Source organism: Sminthopsis crassicaudata, chromosome 3 (assembly GCF_048593235.1).
Source record: "Sminthopsis crassicaudata isolate SCR6 chromosome 3, ASM4859323v1, whole genome shotgun sequence".
Classification (NCBI taxonomy): Eukaryota; Metazoa; Chordata; class Mammalia; order Dasyuromorphia; family Dasyuridae; genus Sminthopsis; species Sminthopsis crassicaudata.
The window spans coordinates 159,289,712-159,308,767 of NC_133619.1; positions in this window are offsets into that span (position 1 = coordinate 159,289,712).

Here is a 19,056-nt window from a genome sequence, read left to right on the forward strand (position 1 = left end):
GGAGATACAAAATAAATTTAATTGCTGCTTTTAAATAGACTACATTATATATATATGTATATATATATGTATATATATATATATACATATATATATGTTACATAAAATATATTACATACTCAAGAGTTGTGTGTTACATGAGAATTTAAAAGGGATTGGTAAAGATGATAGACATAGATGGATAGATAAAGACTAAAGGTTTCCAGAGAAAGCTCAAGAGCTTATCCCAGAACAGGAAACCGGGGAGCTTATTTAATCCTGTTCACTTCAATAAAGTGGGAGGAAGATAAAGATTTTAAAAATGAATAGGACCACACCCAGGGACATAACCAAATAATAAGAAAAAAACCATTTATATTTACCTGTTCAACTTTTCTTTGTGCCAAAAGTGCTATTAAAAAAAATATGGCTCAGAAAAAAAGGAGCTAATGTTATACAATTAGAATTCACAGAATTATTCATTTGGGATCAGAAAAGACTCTATTAAAAAAGACCTAAACCACCTTTTTCATTCTGTAGACAAAGAAATTGAGATGATTTGCCCATGATCATAGAGCTGGTTTCTGGATAAATTGACATCTGTCATTGGCCAAGTCCTTCCCCTTGCCAGTCATGCTCCCAAATGGAAAAACTTAAGACATGAAGAAATGGAAAGATCATAATAACCTTCAATAATAATCATAATTATTCATAATCCTTCAAGAATAGCTAAAATGAGAGAGTTTAAAAAAATACTAGAAATCATAATTCTGTGATTTCTACAGTAGAGATTTTTGTATTTTTTTAAATTTTCTACTCCAGAATGTGAGTAAAAAACAATTTGTAAAAATTGCATGTAAATAAATATATGCAATTGCCTTTGTTGTAGTTTTTTTTTCCCCCTATTATCAGTCAGAATATGTTAAAATATATGCTCTATTTGGTCAAAATAATTTGCTTTCAATATTTTATTGAATTTTTCCTCAAACCACAATAATTTCCAAAATGACCCAGCCCAACCCTTCTTTGGAAAAAATGATAATTATATTAAGATCAATTGAGTAAAAGGCAGTAATTTATGAAATATTCATCAACTGTCATTCTTCCTTTCTCATGTTGAAAGAGGAAAGGCATGTTTGATTGTTACCTCTATTCAGTATTGATTATGGGATTAATCTTTAGTTATTTTTGAACGTTGATTTATTTACCTTATTGTAAACTTTATATATGCTTTTACATGAATCTATTTTCACTGCTTGGCATCTGTTTATACAAATCTTGCCATCAAAATTTTGATTTTCATAATTTTTAAAACTTTTAATTTAAAAAAAAATCAATTAACTACTTTTCCTCCAAAATTTATGTTCAAGGAAGTTCAGGAAATAAATTTTAAAAGGTCAGAATTCAACATACAATAAAAAGCTCTCTCAAGCATGATAAGAGGTTTATTAAAGTTGCGATAGATCCTTTTCTTTTGTATACAGCAGGCAGGGTACCAGCTGTTTGCTTTCCTGATTGGAAAGGGAGTCTGAAGCCTCCGTAACCCTTTCATGATTTTCATTCTTGTCTGGTAACTTGCTAGATGGTGATGGAAAATTGCTGATTTGGGTGACTCACAGTTTACACACTGGCTATATGCCTACCAGGAGAAAGAGAAAGAAGTGAGGTGCTTTTAAAGAGCAATCTTCACTTCTCTTTTTCAGTGAGGTACTAGAGTTCAAAAAGCAGGCAGAACACAAACTTTTACATTTTCCAAACTTTCTAATTTTTTTCTTTTTGCATGGGGTGGAGAAGGTTTTAGGTGTTTTCTTATCATATAATATTATTTAATCTATTCAATTATTTATTAACCTCTTTACCTATACCTATTTTATTTAAGTGAATCAATTATTTTCAAGATGTATTTTATAATAGCATATGTCTATGTCTATAGGTTGGCAGAGGAAAGAATGAAAGATCATGTGTGTGTTTTCATTGTAGCCGCATATCTTTGCAATAGGAAAATTCTTTTTAGCAACAACCAAAACAAAACAAAACAAACAAACAAACAAACAAAAAACCTGAAGACATTGCAAGATTTCCAGAATCTCTGTCTCCAAACTTGGTGGGTCCTAAACCAATTTAAAATATATATATATATATATATATATTGTCACAGGAAATCACTTGGGTTGAGGAAGAACTTGGTTTAAAAGTCCAATTACCATGTTGAGATAAAATATTATGAAAAAAATATTAAGCCCATAGTAATAAATCACATTAAAAAGATTAATCTATCCTTTATCTATCTCTACTTAGCTAGCTAGCTAGCATATATCTCTATCTTTATCTCTATTTATCTGCTACTTATCAGAACCAATATATTATGAACCTAAATTCTTGCCTTTGGCAAAGCTTCTTAAACTGGTCATCTAACTGGATGTGAGGATTGTGAAATTATGATTTATTATCAGCAAATTCTTGATCTGTATACCTATTTTGTATACCTCCATATTTGAGATCATGTAAAAAAATTCTTGGCCAACAAGGGATCACAAGTGGAAAAAGTTTAACAAAACCTGGTTATAGAATCTAGGGAATATTTGATGTAGATAAAAATGAGATAAGCATGCACATATATTGTATAGAGAGATATAGTTACAGATATAAGCATAAATGGATATAGAAATGACTAAATAGACATCACTTTATGGAGAAAGATTAGATAGGTAAATATATGGATATAAATGCAAATAGAAATGTAGATGGAAGGAAATGTTGGATAAAGTCATAGTGATATTTATCTACATACATGGGGAATACTAAATGTTCTTCTATCATTTATTTCTAGATTTGTATCTACATACACATAAAATCATACCTATTTATATATGTATATATTAATTACATCCCTTCTTCATTATATGATTTACTAAAATTACCAACATTTGCATTTGGAATGTACTTATTGGTTCTCTTAGTGGTTGCACATATACCAAAACATGTCTTTGTCACAGATTATAACCTAACCCAATTGAAATTTAGTAGTGCATTATAATTATGAAATTACCTGGGCTCTGTATTTAAATGTTGTTTGAACTAGTACACTTTTTGCATTTGATTTTTCTTTTAGCTAACTTGTAACATGTCATAGAATTTCTCCCAAATTCAACTTCTTTCCTCAGCAATTCTCATTTTTATTTGTATATTCCTATGCATATCCTTTAGTCTGGAAGTCCTCTGTGTCTGTTCTGTGGGTCTAACCAGGCATTCATGGTCTGATTCTGATTAAGAAGCCTCATCATATACATATATTTTTGAGGTCTGCAACATTTAATGTTAAAGCTATACAGCCTTAGGTCTGGAAGGAATCTTAGAGAATAATTAATCTAAAAGCTTATATACATACAAAAATTATATATATATATATATGTATATATATATATATAATATATATATACACATATATATAAAAGCTTTTAGTAAATGTTTGAAAAATGAAATGAAACCTCAGAATGTTTACAAATGAGAAAACTGAGGCTCTGAAAGATTGTGAATCAAAAAAGTTCACAAAGAAAGTGAGTGGGAGAAACTGGAAACTTAGTGGATGCCCATCAATTGGAGAATGGCTGAATAAATTGTGGTATATGAATGTTATAGAATATTATTGTTCTATAAGAAATGACCAGCAGGATAATTTCAGAGAGGCCTGAATAGACTTACATGATCTGATACTGAGTGAAATGAACAGGACCAGGAGATTATTATATACTTCAACAACAATACTATATGATGATCAATTCTGATGGACATGGCTCTCTTCAACAATGAGATGAACCAAAATTGTTCAATAATGAACAGAACCAGCTATACTGAGTGAAAAAAAACTCTGGGAAATGAGTGTGAACCACTACATAGCATTTCCAATCCCTCTATTTTTGTCCACCTACATTTTTGATTTCTTTCACAGGTTAATTGTACATTATTTCAAAGCCCTATTCTTCTTGTGCAGCAAAATAATTGTATGGACATGTATACATATATTGTATTTAACATATACTTTAACATATTTAACATGTATTGGTCTACCTGCCCTCTGAGGGAGGAGGTGGGGGGAAGGAGGGGAGAAATTGGAACAAAAGATTTTGCAATTGCCAATGCTGAAAAATTATCCATGCATATATCTTATAAATAAAAAGGTAAAATAAAAATAAAATAAAATAAAATGATGACAGACTAGCTCAAAAAGAGAGAGAGAGAGAGAGAGAGAGAGAGAGAGAGAGAGAGAGAGAGAGAGAGAGAGAGAGAGAGAGAGAGAGAGAGAGAGAGAGAGAGAGAGGGAGAGGGAGACAAGCATCACCAGAGATCCTAAATATTAGGATCTTTCCCCACATTTACAACTTATTCCATAGAAGCAAACTTTTTTTAATCTATTGAAATATGACTAGAAATTATAGTTGAGTCATGTTAAATTTCCCCTTGTTATTTTAAGTATTGTTTCTTCAGGAAATAAGCAATTCTCAAAGAGAAGCTTCCCAGGATATATCAAAAGTACAGTGTGGGTGTTAGAGAAGAGTTGCTGGAACACTATTTTTTAGCCCTGATTTTAGAATCTACTGTCTTAATTTTGTAAAAGTAGCTACCCATGTTTGTATAGTGATTTTTTTATTAAAATTTTTTATTACTTTTTTATATTTTACTAATATGGAAAGTTTACACAGCTTTTAATGTCAAAGTAATATTTGAATTCTGGTTTCCAGATTTTAAGTCTCTCTACTAAACTAAAACTTGATGAGAAATGGACAAAAGATAAAGTTGGATATTGTATAGAAAATAAATACATACTTCTCACATTGAGCTGTTGGTTCTCTGGCCCATCTCCAAAAAAAGTTTCCGGACCTTAGGAAAAGCAAGATGTGAATTAAGAAACAATAATTCCTGAGTTTAAATGCAAACTAGGGAGAGAGGCAATAAACTTCAATAATGTGCAGATTAGGGACTTGTGCTTTTGATTTTGGAAGCTAAAATCCTTTCAAACCTATTCAAGGTGCTTGAAACATGGGCAACCTGAAATTCATTCCAAACTTCAATTGCTAACAGCAGTTAAGCAATAGAACACCCACTCATTGCAGGTATTATCAGTTTATCAGTTTTGACTCATAGGTATGGCAACTGAGCAACATTTGCATCTTATATTTTACCCCATATTGAGAGTAAAAAAAAATTAGCACATGCATACACATATATGTATGCATATACACATGAATATTATACCCTATAATTCAGAGATAAGACCATCTGATAAGTGTTAAAGAAATCTATTTGCTGCAAGTGTTTAAAAAAAAAAATCTCTCCACCAGAAGTGGGAGCTATTTACCTAGTTGTTTTCTCGGCCTATTATATTCTGAGTCACAAGCTGAGTCAAAGAGCTTGATTTCATGATTTCATTCTCCAGTGTGAATGAACCAGATCCCTGTGGTATATAGAAGGGCATGTGTGTTTTTGTAACCATAACCAAAATCTAGAAATTAATTCATTTGCCAACAAAATAGGCAGGAGCAATAACTATTTTAGGGTCTCTAGAGACCAATTAGGTCACAAGGCTAACTTAAAGTAATCTTGCCCCTTCCATATATGGTCTATTCCTCACAGATAAGTTTCTTCAGAAGTAAGTGCTGAATTTCAGCTTTATGCTCCCCAAGAAATCACATATACCCCTCCCTTTCTTTTTTCCCCCACTAGATGTCTTTCTTCCTCCATATTTAGGTTGAACCTGGATGAAGTAGCTAGTGACTATCACTTATATTTGGACTTTGCAAAAACACCAGAATTCATATCACTATATTGATTCTGAAGGAACTTAACATATTTTATAAGAGGAGAGAGAGAGGGAAAGACAGAGACCAAGAGACAGAAGGAAACAGAGACAGATTATTTAAAAAGTTGTGAGATGACTGCATAGCCAAAAAAAAAAAAAAGTGTTTCTAAAATAATTAGAATTTGAATTTTAAAGCATTACAATCAATTTTGTCGCTATAATGCAAAGATTTAATTGTGAATATTTTTATTTTCCCCTCATTAATGTCTTGGGTGGGGAGAGTGACAAACAGGAAAGAAGGTAGAAAAAAGATATATTGTGCTTGCTGAGGCTAGGAATGGAACAATTTCTGAATCATCAATCTACAGTACAAGCTACACCTACAAATCCAAAGGTCATTAAGAAAAATAACTGATAAATAATTGGTGAAGTGTTGGCTAGGAAAAGGAACTGAAAATAATCTGTAGTCAGGGGGATCATTAAAATGAAAAGCTTTACTCATTTTAGAAATACTCAGTTTTAGATAATGTAACTAACTGTTGGTGACTTTTATCTTTCTTGTTGCAGTCTTTCCCTTAAACCATCAAAAAACCATCTTTTCCATGGCAATTTAGTCATAAGAATAAATTAAACCTTTGAAATTATTAATTACCAAAGCATAATTTTGCTATTATAGAAGTTTAAATCCTAAAGCAATAATGTATATTGTAAATAAAAAATGTTCAAATAATGTTTAAATTTCTATTTGTTCAATAATCCATTTCTTTTCCCATCAAATCATTACCCAGGCCTACTAGGAAGCAACAAAAGTAAAGTATTAGAAATTTCTCTCCTTTTCTTTTCTTTTCTTTGATAGCTTCTGACTTGGATCTTAACCAGTAAGAAATTCTAGATAATGAAGGCAGTAGGAGAGAAAAGTATCTAAATCCTCTTAATAAAGTTTTTTTTTTTCTTTCTAGATACAATCTTCTTTATTCTTGAAATGTGAATAATAAGAAAGTTTTATTACTTTTACTGAACACTTTCATCTGAAAAAAGAACCTTGAAAAATAATCTCTGACTAGTCCTATAAATTCCATTTTCCTCAAGTAAGATCTTAAAAATGTACTTATGATACATTTTTTTTTACTCAGAGATATGAGCCTTTGTTCCCCCTATTTTGAATAAAGACACATATAATCATTAATTGATCCTACCTAGTAAAATGATTTATTCATAGTAGTGATTTAATAAATGTTTGTTGCATTGGGTGGAATTGAAATTAATAAGATACATTATTTGGAAAACTTCACCTCATTTTCCTTTTAGGCTATGGTATTAAGTTTTCAAATTTCCTAATAACAAATAAAGATTTAATCTATCCTACTTCTTCACTAGTATATTTCCTAAATTTTTTAAGTTAGCACATTTGCATGCAGAAAGTTCCTTTTGTTAATAAAGTAAAACCTGAGTGAAAGCAAAGTCCTCAGTTACTAATGGTACACAATATGTGCTTATATTTATTTATTTTTGCCCAGTTCCAACCTGAATCCAACTGTTAAGAAGTAAATGAAAAAGATTTTTCTTGCAATAATTTCTGGCAATATTTTATCTGTGCTGTCTGAAAACTTAAAGAAGAAACACATATGTAATCAGTAGGGACCTAATTTTAAAACTATACAAAAGAGTAAATGTAGTAGGGTGCCACTGCATGAGTTTTCTGCCTACTGAGTACTTCAAGTTCTTTACTTGGACAAAAAAAGTACACAAACATGGCCAAATAAGACTACATGGAAAGGGATAGCTACAACTGAAATAGATATAGCTAGACTTTTTTTTAAATAAAAAATAATGGAACTATAACAATTCTCAATGAATTATTTCACTGAACATTGTTAAATAGCTAAATTAAACATTGTTAAATATGTTTAATTAAGTCATGGCTTAAAATTTTACACAGAATGAAAAAGGCCCCCAAGCAAATATTTCAGAAAGGAACCCCTTTATCCTAAAGAGATCTCCAGCTTCCTTGTAATATAAGTATTAATTAAGTAGTATTCACTACTAGGATGCAGCTGGCAACATCTGTCTCCTTGTTCTCACTCAAGCTTGTTCTCCAAAATCCCTTGGCCCAGACCAGAGCTTTATGAGAATTAACCAATTTATTGTATGTTTCTTATAGTACTTTTTAAGAGCTTACCTTCTATTACATTTATAACTATGATATTCTGACCTACTAGCTTGCAAGCTCCTTTAGGAAAGGGACTGTCCCCCTTAAGTTATCTTAAATGCCAAGTGTCCTGTATTGTATATATAGATTTAAAGGCTTTAATAACTCTCTCATCACATCAAGGGGATGTCAGCTACATCAGTATGGATAAAATAGCTCATATTCTTTTATACATCTACCTTAAAAGATTTAGCCAATATAGTAAAAAGTGATCTCTATATATATATATTTTTTTTTTTTCCGTCTTGAATGTCTCATCAGTACCAGGGATATACTGGTGATCTTCATTTCCTGTCTCTCACTTTATATACATGACTACCCCATTTCCTTTTTTTATAATAGATTTACTAAATAATGTTCCAATTTCATGTGTTTTTGTCTTCATTGATAGTATGACTTTGTATATAATTTTCACGTTAAATGATTCAAGGATTGTAAGGATGAAATGATTGACATAAGTTATGCATCATAATTTGTAAAACAGAAATTTTTATCTGTTTGTTTTTTCCTATATCTTTCAGAAAATACAGAAAATTTCTAGGCTGATTTCTTTTGAGCAACTGTGAACATCAATATGAAGAAAATAAAATATTGGGACTTGATGTCAATATCATAATACCACCTAAAATTAAGAGCATTTGTGTGACTTTATCATGTACAAAGAATGCATTTTCCATTCAGAATCTGCTCCTAACATCATTCTCCTTTAGAGCAGCAAACACTTTTGGTAAGAAAAAGCACATGGTTTTGCATATGACAGATTATACACACACATACACACACACACATACATATATATATTTGCTAAAGGGGAAAAAAAAGGATCTGAGTGACTTTCAAATGGGCAATTCTTGGAAGTTTGGGGACTTATGCCAGAAATGATTTTAGAGAGAAATCTAGTGCTAATTGGAACCTTAAGGACTCTGAAAATGATCTACTAATATTCCATGTTGAACTAGAATAACCTTTGGGTCAACAGGGAATTTGTGGGAAATCCTTTAGACCCTAAGACATCAGTTCTCATGGTTGGGCGGTATATATAAGCATAACCTTAAATAGTGAGAGAGCCAAGTTGGTTTTAGCTATATTACTTCATTCCTAAATGATTTAGAGTTTATCTTTAACTCATTTCTCTTATCCCACCTTTGGTATTACATAAAACAATTGAGAAAATCTCCACTCCTCATCCCCTATCCCCAAACTGCTATATATATGATTCATGTTTGAAACATTCTTTAGTGTTGTTTTATTATTAACTCTCAAAAGATTTGGTACATCTTCCAAAAGTGTCTAACTTACTCCCACTTAGTCATTTATGCAAGGAAAGAATCTGGCTCAACATATGGATAAAATGTCCTAAGAGTGGGTTTCATCACTGTGCATGAATGCAGAGGCCTTAGTGTTGGACGCATTTTTGGTAAACATAAATGACTAAACTATCTATCATCACAAAATGATTTGAGAAGAGTGTTTTTTATTTTTTAAAAAACTCAGAAAATACCTCTTAAATTTAAGTGTGATTTGTTGTAAAACTGCCATTGGTAATAAAATTAATTATTTCACTATGCTTGCACATACATGTTTATTTCAGTGTATCTAAATATATATGTATATATATATATATATACATATATGTACATATATATATATATAAAAATTCTACATTTTCTAAAAATATAAATACAAAAGTATAGATGATTTTGATCATACAAAATAAAATTAATATTCAAAGAGAAGTAACTAATCATTTTGTAAATTTTATTTTTCGGTTTAAATGTTATTTTAGTGGAGTAGAGAGATATGTTATGCATGAAGAAATCTTTTCTATACCAACACTGATATATAGCTGTTATACAACTTATAAATAATAAAGCACTTCCTGGGGACATTGACTGACAAAGTAAATCTTTTGCTTACAGTAAGGAGGCTGGTAAGTGTCAGAGGTAGGATATCAGCCCAGCTTGCCCTGAATAGAGGTCTTTGCTGTTCTTCACTAGGAATCTAAAAAGAAAAAAATTGTATATGTCATAATTTTCAAAATTTAGCTGACTTCATATTATGTTTTCCTCATCCAGGCTATGTGGTATATTCAATGGCCCCTGGACAGGGAGTCCACAAAACTTTGGTATAAATTCTGCATTAGACATTGTCTATCTGTGTGATGTAAGTCACTTCCTCTCTGCATGCTACAGTTTCTTCATCTGTAAATTAAGAGATAGGGCTTGGTTGTTTATAAGGTACATTTCAGTTCACTTGCAACCTCCCCCAAAAAACAATGGGGGGAAAAAGATAAAAGCAAATATTGAAAATCTATAAATTATTTTTAGCAGCTTCCTTTAAATATTTTGAAAATAATTTGGGGTAAAAGAGGAAATAAATTTAGAAAATTAACATTTTAAATAATAATAATTAAAAACTAGCTAATACTAACTCAAGTTCTGCAAAATACTTTCATTACAAAAATGTTTGAGGCAGGCAGTACATTAATTAAAACTACCTCCACTTTGCAGATGAGAAATATATTAATTTCTCCAAGGTCACACAGCTAGAAAGTTTAAAGCTAGGAATTGAACTTACCCTTCCAACTTGAGGTCCATTTTTTAAATACTTTTATACTTTAACAACACAGTTTCTAAAAGAAATTTATATACAAGTTAACAGAACTGGGAAGTCAGGGGGAGAAATTCATGAGTATACAAAAATAGACAAATTAGTATTTCTCCAGTTAAGTCAATAAGCATTTATTAAGCCTTTATTGGATACCAGGTACTTCAGTCAGACTTTGTGATATGCTCATAAGAAAGAACTTATTTTGAATCTTTTGAATCTTATTTTACATATATAAATGAAAAATAAATTGACAGTGTGTTGCTATTAATTGAATTACTGTTAACAGTGTATACTGATAAGAATGAAACTATTAAAATCAGAAATAATAACTAAAAGAAATATAATGATCTGGAAATATTCAATGTGAGGGCAAATGACTTTTAAATGGCCCTAAAAATTGCTATATTACACTAAAAAACTCTTTATAATAATGATTCTTAAAGAAAAAAAATTAAGTACTAATTTAAAACAACTTAAGGGACAAATATTAAACCAACAATTCAAAGAACAAGTAAGTCTTCAATTACTCAGAAGTTGTGCTATTCAGATGTGCCTGTGTGTCTAGATTAGGAATCTTGAAAATATGATTTTAGGACCTGTTTTTCACTAACTTAAATATGACCTTGGAATAGTCACAACTTCCTTGTCTTCAATACATTTTCTGTAAAATGAAGGAGTTGGATATGGGTATAGACATGCAAAAATATTTATTCAATATTAATATTCTATTTTATTCTGTAGTTCAGATTCTAGGATTATTAGCAATTTAAATTCACTAAAAGTAACAAATATCCTTAAACTAATGATTAATCTTTCCTTATCAATGTTTTATTGAACCATTTTCCCTAATATTAAAAGCAACTTTGTAAGAAAAGTTCTGTACTTTGTTTCCTTCCACTAAGATATTAATTCCATGCCTTTGGAGGATACACTTAGATACTTAAAAGTGTTAATAAGTACATACTCCTTTTGATTTAAGAAATATTAATATATACATTGCCTCAATGGAGAATCCATTAAGTAGATTAGCAGAAACTCCAAGTTGGGACTAACCAGACTTAAGTCTTTAAATTTACAATAATAATTAAATATAAATAAAACAAATAAAGTTTTAATATTTCAGTAGTTTTATGATCTCATTAATATGAGCATTCTTTCCATTGGTAACCACAGTCCAGCTATTCTTCTTGATCCTATACTAGTACCTACTTTGTCTCACTGTTACTTCTCAGGAAATTCCCTCTAGGTCTTTTTTAATAATGTCCTCATCCTCAACTTTTTTGGGGGGAATAGAGGGATTTATTTTGTCTATGATTTTCCCCCATTCTTTTAAGATCTGCTTTTCTTTGAGACAACTTGTAAAAAAAGATCCTTTATGCTTTCACATTTGTGTCACCTGAATTACAGATTTCCTTTTATGTAATTAAAAAAAAAAAAAAGTACATTTGTACCTACTTTTTTTTTTCTTGTAAGAGACAATTACAATTCCTTACATTAGGGATTAAAAGTTTTATGCAGTGGTTCCACTTTCTTTATTGATTAAAGTAATTCATTATAAAAGATTCTGAAAAATTAGCATTATTTTTTTCTGTTTATTTGTTGCTTTGCTGCCAGGTTCATCTATGAATACTCAAAAGTATTTTATAGTTTAATTAGTTCTCACACCACGCTTTCAGAAGGACTGCCTTTTAATTTTTTTAAAATTTTTTGCTTTACTATATTTTCCCCAATTTTATGAGCAGATACTCTTCATAATTTTATATTATTGTCTTCTATAGTGTTTTGCATATGAATTTGTATTCTATGCAAGTGCTATTTTTATTTACCATCTCTCTCTAATTCTCATAGAGTTGAAATGTTTGTTAGCAGGCTAGTTGGACTCTGCTCACTTAGCATGTCAATTATAATAAATGCCTTATGTTTTTCAGTTTGCAATTCAGAGAATTGCAAAAATAATAGGTAATACTTGCTTTTTCCAATTAATTTGTGTGTGTGTGTCTGTGTGTGTGTGTGTGTGTGTGTGTGTGTGTGTGTGTGTAATTCTCACTTATTGAACAAGTCACTATGAATGATGACATTCTACTTACCATCCCTTCTCAGTCGAGAATTTTATGAATTGGAAAGACACTAGGTAGATAAATAATTGTCTCATGCAGAAAAGGATTTATTTCTTTTTCTATTTAATTTTAATTTTTTTCAATTACGTATAAAGATAGTTTTTAATATTTATCTTTGTAACATTTTAAGCTGTCATTTTTTTTCTCTCTCTCCTTTTTTATTCCACTCCTTCCCCAAGAGGGCAAGTAATCTGATATAGGTTATACATGTACAGTTATGTTAAACGTAAAAAAAAAAATTGTGAAAATTGCATGTTTTATTCTTCATTCAGAATCTGGGTTTTTCTCTAGATTTTGGTCAGCATTTTCCAAAATTGGAATTAACCAGATGTAAAAATTTACCTATTTTAATAAAATAATATTTGTGGCTTGACCCATTCATTCTTTACATGTAACTAGATTATTGTTTCCAATGAATTTTAAATCTATCTTTCATTGCTTTTTTATTAAATGTAATTTTATTGCATCACGATCTAAAAAAATGATATATTTAATATTTATGCCTTTGATTATGAGGGTTTTATGCCACAATGCATGGTCGAACTTTGTATAGGTGCCATATACTGCTGAGAAAAAGATATACTTTTTTCTGTTGCCATTCAGTTTTCTCTGGAGGTCTATCATATCTAACTATTAAAAAATTCTATTCACAGAAAGAGAAATTACATTTAAAATTACTGTACAGACTTCCAGCCAAGATGGCGGCATGGAGGCAGACAGCTGCTTGAGCTCCTCGTTTTCTCTCAGAACTTACTTCATGACAAGCCTCAGACTTAATGCTTGACCCAGAAAGAAATCCACAAATAAACATCAAGAGAAGACATCCTTGAAAATCGCCAGAAAAGGTCTGTGTTTGCTCAGGGGAGGGTCAATCAGACTGGGCTCAGACTGAGGGCAGGCAAGCCAGAGTGAGACAGACAGCTCACACAATTCAGACCTGAGGGGGGAAGGGTACGATCTCTGCCATTTCTGTGAAAAGGCTTTTACCCCACTGTGGATACTCTGTCTTGGCAGCAAGCCAGGATCAGTAGAGAGGGTGTAAGATTAAAACCCCAGAAAACTAGTGTCTCTCAGAACCCGGCCACCCCCAACCCCCACCTGGACTGACTCAGCTCATTCTCAGAGGCTCAGAGCACAGACTCAGTACAGTCATCGCTGTTCTGTTAGTGGTTTTCTGCTGCCCTACCCCCAGTCTGTAGAGGAAGCCCATTAATACCATCCAGCCCCATCCCCCAGAAAACAGACCAATTGTTTCTCTTGTCTTGTTTTCTTCGATTCATACTCTGACAAAATGAACAAAAAATTCAAAAGGGCTCTAACCATTGACAGCTTTTGTATGGAGAGAGAGCAGACTTCAAACACTGAGGAGACTAAAAGCAGACTGTCCCCAGAGGAATCCCCTAAGGGGTATATGATCTGATCCTCAATACAAAAGAATCTCATAGAGGAAATCAAAAAGGCTCTCACAAGAGAGCTGGAAGAGAAATGGGAAAAGGAAAGGGAAGCTTGCCAAGAGAGCCTGGAGAAGTTATCCCATGCATTTAAAGACAGAATGGATAAAGAAATCAAATCATTGAGAAACAAGATTAGTGAGCTGGAAAAGGTAAACAACTCCAAGGAAAACAGGATTAGTGAGCTGGAAAAAGAAAACAGCTCTCTAAAAAATAAAATGGATAAAATGGAAAAAAATTCCATAGAAGATAAAAACTCAATTGGACAATTACAAAGAGATATAAAAAAAGTAAGTGAAGAAAATACATCATTGACAATTAGACTCTAACAAGTAGAAATTAATGACTCAAGGAGAAACCAAGAGGTAGTCAAGCAAAACCAGAGAAATGAAACAATTGAAAAGAATGTCAAGTAACTTACTAGAAAGACAACAGACCTGGAAAACAGATCCAGGAGAGACAATTTGAGAATAATCGGACTCCCTGAAAAATGTGAGGAAAAAAAAGAGCTTGGCCACTATTTTTGAAGAAATTATCAAAGAGAACTGCCCAGAGTTCTGGAAACAGAGGGTAAAATAGACATTGAAAAAATTCATTGATCACCTACTGAAAGGGACCCTAAAATCAAAACGCCAAGAAATAGAGTGGCCAAGTTCAAGAACCATCAGACAAAGGAAAAAAATATTGGAAACTGCTAGAAAATAAGCAATTTAGATATGGAGGAGCCACAATAAGGATAACCCAGGATCTAGCAGCGTCCACATTAAAAGAACGAAGGGCCTGGAACATGATATTCCAAAAGGCTAAGGAACTTGGTATGCAGCCAAGAATAACTTACCCAGCAAGAATGAGCATCATTTTCCAGGGAAGAAGATGGACATTTAACGAAATAAATGAATTCCATCTATTTTTGATGAAAAAAAACAGACCTACATAAAATGTTTGATTTTCAAATACAGAACTCAAGAGATTTCTAAAAAGGTAAAAAGAAATCTTGAGAACTATACTTCTGCCAAAAAATATGTAAAGAAAATATGTACAATTTGTCTTAGAAACTAGAGGTGGAAAGGAAATTATATCATAAAAAAGGATAAAGTGGTGGTACTACATCTCATGAAGAGGCAAAGGTAACCTATTATATCTGAGAGAAAGAAAGGAGGGAGATGAACATAGTGTGTATCAATAGACATATTCGATTTATGGTGAAACTTCTTCCACTTCATTGAAAAGTGAGAGGGAAGGAGTAAGCTAAGGGGAAGAGAATACAGAAATTGTGAGGAAAAGGGGTAAAATAAAGGGAAGAATTTTAGGTGGAGGAAAGATACTAAAAAGGGAGGGCTGTGAAAAGCAAGTGGTGTTCACAAGTTTAATACTGGGTATGGGGGTAAGAGGGAAGGAAAGGGGAAAAGCATATGCAGGGGTTAATAGGATGGCAAGCAATAAAGAATTAGTCATTCTAACCATAAATGTGAATGGGGCAAACTGCCTCATAAAGAGGAAGCTGTTAGCAGACTGGATTAAAACTCAGAATCCTACTATATGTTGTTTACAGGAAACACACCTGAAACAGGGTGAGACATTCAAACTAAAATTAAAAGGGTGGAGCAGAATCTATTATGCTTCAGGCAAAACCAAAAAAGCAGGAGTAGCCATTCTCATCTCAGATCAAGCAAAAACAAAAATTTATCTAATTAAAAGAGATAAGGAAGGGCATTATATCCTGCTAAAGGGTAGCATCAATAATGAAGCAGTATCAATATTAAACATATATGCACCAAGTGGTGCAGCATCTAAATTCTTAAAAGAGAGCTGTGAGAAAAAATAGACAGCAAAACTATAAGAGTAGGAGATCTCAACCTTGCACTCTCAGAATTAGATAAATCAAACCACAAAATAAATAAGAAAGAAGTCAAAGGGGTAAATAGAATACTAGAAAAGTTTGATATGATAGATCTTTGGCGAAAGCTAAATGGAGACAGAAAGGAGTATACTTTCTTCTCAGCAGTTCATGGAGCTATACAAAAATTGATCATATACTAGGGCATAAAAACCTCAAAATCAAATGCAGTAAGGCAGACTTAGTAAATGCATCCTTTTCAGACCACAATGCAATAAAAATTACCTTTAATAAAAAGCCAGGGGAAAATAGACCAAAAAATAATTGGAAACCAAGTAAACTTATACTAAAGAATGATTGGGTAAAACAGCAAATCATAGACATAATTATATTCATTGTCAAGAAAATGACAATAATGAGACTTCATACCAAAATGTGTGGGATACAGCCAAAGCAGTAATAAGGGGAAGTTTTATATCTCTACAGGCCTACTTGCATAAAATAGAGAAAGAGAGGGCCAACGAATTGGGCTTACAACTAAAATTGCTAGAAAAGGAATAAATTAAAAACCCCCAGACAAACACAAAACTTGAAATTCAAAAAAATAAAAGGTGAGATTAATAAAATTGAAAGTAAAAAAAACTATTGAATTAATTAATAAAACTAAGAGTTGGTTCTATGAAAAAAACAACAAAATAGACAAACCCTTAGTAAACCTGATTAAAAAAAGGAAAGAGAAAAACCAAATTGTTAGTCTTGAAAATGAAAAGGGTGAACTCACCACTAATGAACAGGAAATTAGAACAATAGTTACGAGCTATTTTGCTCAACTTTATGCCGATAAATTCGATAACTTAAATGAAATGGAAGAATACCTTCAAAAATATAGCTTGCCCAGATTAACAGAGGAAGAAGTACATAGTCTAAATAATCCCATCTCAGAAAAAGAAATAGACCAAGCTATTAACCAACTTCCTAAGAAAAAGTCCCCAGGACCAGATGGATTTACATGTGAATTCTAACAAACATTTAAAGAACAACTAATCCAATGCTATATAAACTATTTGAAAAAATAGGGATTGAAGCAATCCTACCAAATTCCTTCTATGGCACAGACATGGTACTGATATCTAAACCAGGTAGATCAAAAACTGAGAAAGAAAACAATAGACCAATTTCCTTAATGAATATTGATGCTAAAATCTTAAATAAGATATTAGCAAATAGACTTCAGAAAATTATCCCCAGGATAATACACTATGACCAAGTGGGACTTATACCAGGAATGAAGGGCTGATTTAATATTAGGAAAACTATTAGTATAATTGACCATATTAATATCAAATTAATATAAACCATATGATCATCTCAATAGATGCAGAAAAAGCATTTGATAAAATCCAACATCCATTCCTACTAAAAACGCTTGAGAGTATAGGAATAAATGGACTATTCCTTAAAATAATAAGGAGCATATATTTAAAACCTTCAGTAAACATCATATATAATGGCCATAAACTAGAACCTTTCCCTATAAGAACAGGAGTGAAACAAGTTTGCCCACTATCACCATTACTTTTCAATATAGTACTAGAAACTCTAGCCTCAGCAATAAGAGCCCAGAAAGAGATTCAAGGAATTAGAGTAAGAAATGAGGAAATCAAATTATCACTTTTCGCAGATGACATGATGGTATACTTAGAGAACCCCAAAGACTCTGCTAAAAAACTATTAGAAATAATTCAGAATTTTAGCAAAGTTGCAGGATACAAAATAAATCCACATAAATCCTCAGCATTTTTATACATCACCAACACAATCCAACAGCAAGAGATACAAACAGAAATTCCATTCAAAATAATGGTCGATGGTATAAAATATTAGGGAATATATCTACCAAAGGAGAGTCAGGAATTATATGAGCAAAATTATGAAACACTTGCCACAAAAGTAAAGTCAGATTTAAATAATTGGAAAGACATTTAGTGCTCTTGGATAGGCCGAGCGAATATAATTAAGATGACAATACTCCCCAAACTAATCTATTTATTTAGTGCTATACCAACCAGAATCCCAAGAAACTATTTTAATAACCTAGAAAAAATAACAACAATTCATATGGAACAATAAGAGGTCGAGAATTTCAAGGGAAGTAATGAAAAAAAAAAAATTAAGTGAAGGTGGTCTAGCTGTACCTGATCTAGAACTGCATTATAAAACAACAGTCACCAAAACCATTTGGTATTGGCTAGGAAATAGACTAGTTGATCAGTGGCATAGGTTAGGTTCACAGGGCAAGATAGTGAATAAAAATAGCAATCTAGTGTTTGACAAACCCAAAGATCCCAAATTTTGGGATAAGAATTCATTATTTGAGAAAAACTGCTGGGAAAACTGGAAATTAGTATGGCAGAAACTAGGCATGGACCCACATTTAATACCACATACTAAGATTAGATCAAAATGGGTCCAAGATTTAGGCATAAAGAACGAAATCATAAATAAATTGGAGGAACATGGGATGGTTTACCTCTCAGACTTGTGGAGGAGGAAGGAGTTTGTGTCCAAGGGAGAAGTAGAGACCATTATTGATCACAAAATAGAAAATTTTGATTACATCAAATTAAAAAGTTTCTGCATAAACAAAGCTAATACAAACAAGATTAGAAGGGAAGTAACAAATTGGGAAAACATTTTTACAGTTAAAGGTTCTGATAAAGGGCTCATCTCCAAAATATACAGAGAATTGACTTTAATTTATAAGAAATCAAGCCATTCTCCAATTGATAAATGGTCAAAGGATATGAACAGATAATTTTCAGATGATGAAATTAAAACTATTTCCACAGTTGACCCAGCAGTGCTACTACTGGGCTTATATCCCAAGGAAATACTAAAGAAGGGAAAGGGACCTGTATGTGCCCAAATTTTTGTGGCAGCCCTTTCATAGTGACTAGAAGCTGGAAGATGAATGGATGTCCATCAATTGGAGAATGGTTGGGTAAACTATGGTATATGAATGTTATGGAATATTATTGTTCTGTAAGAAATGACCA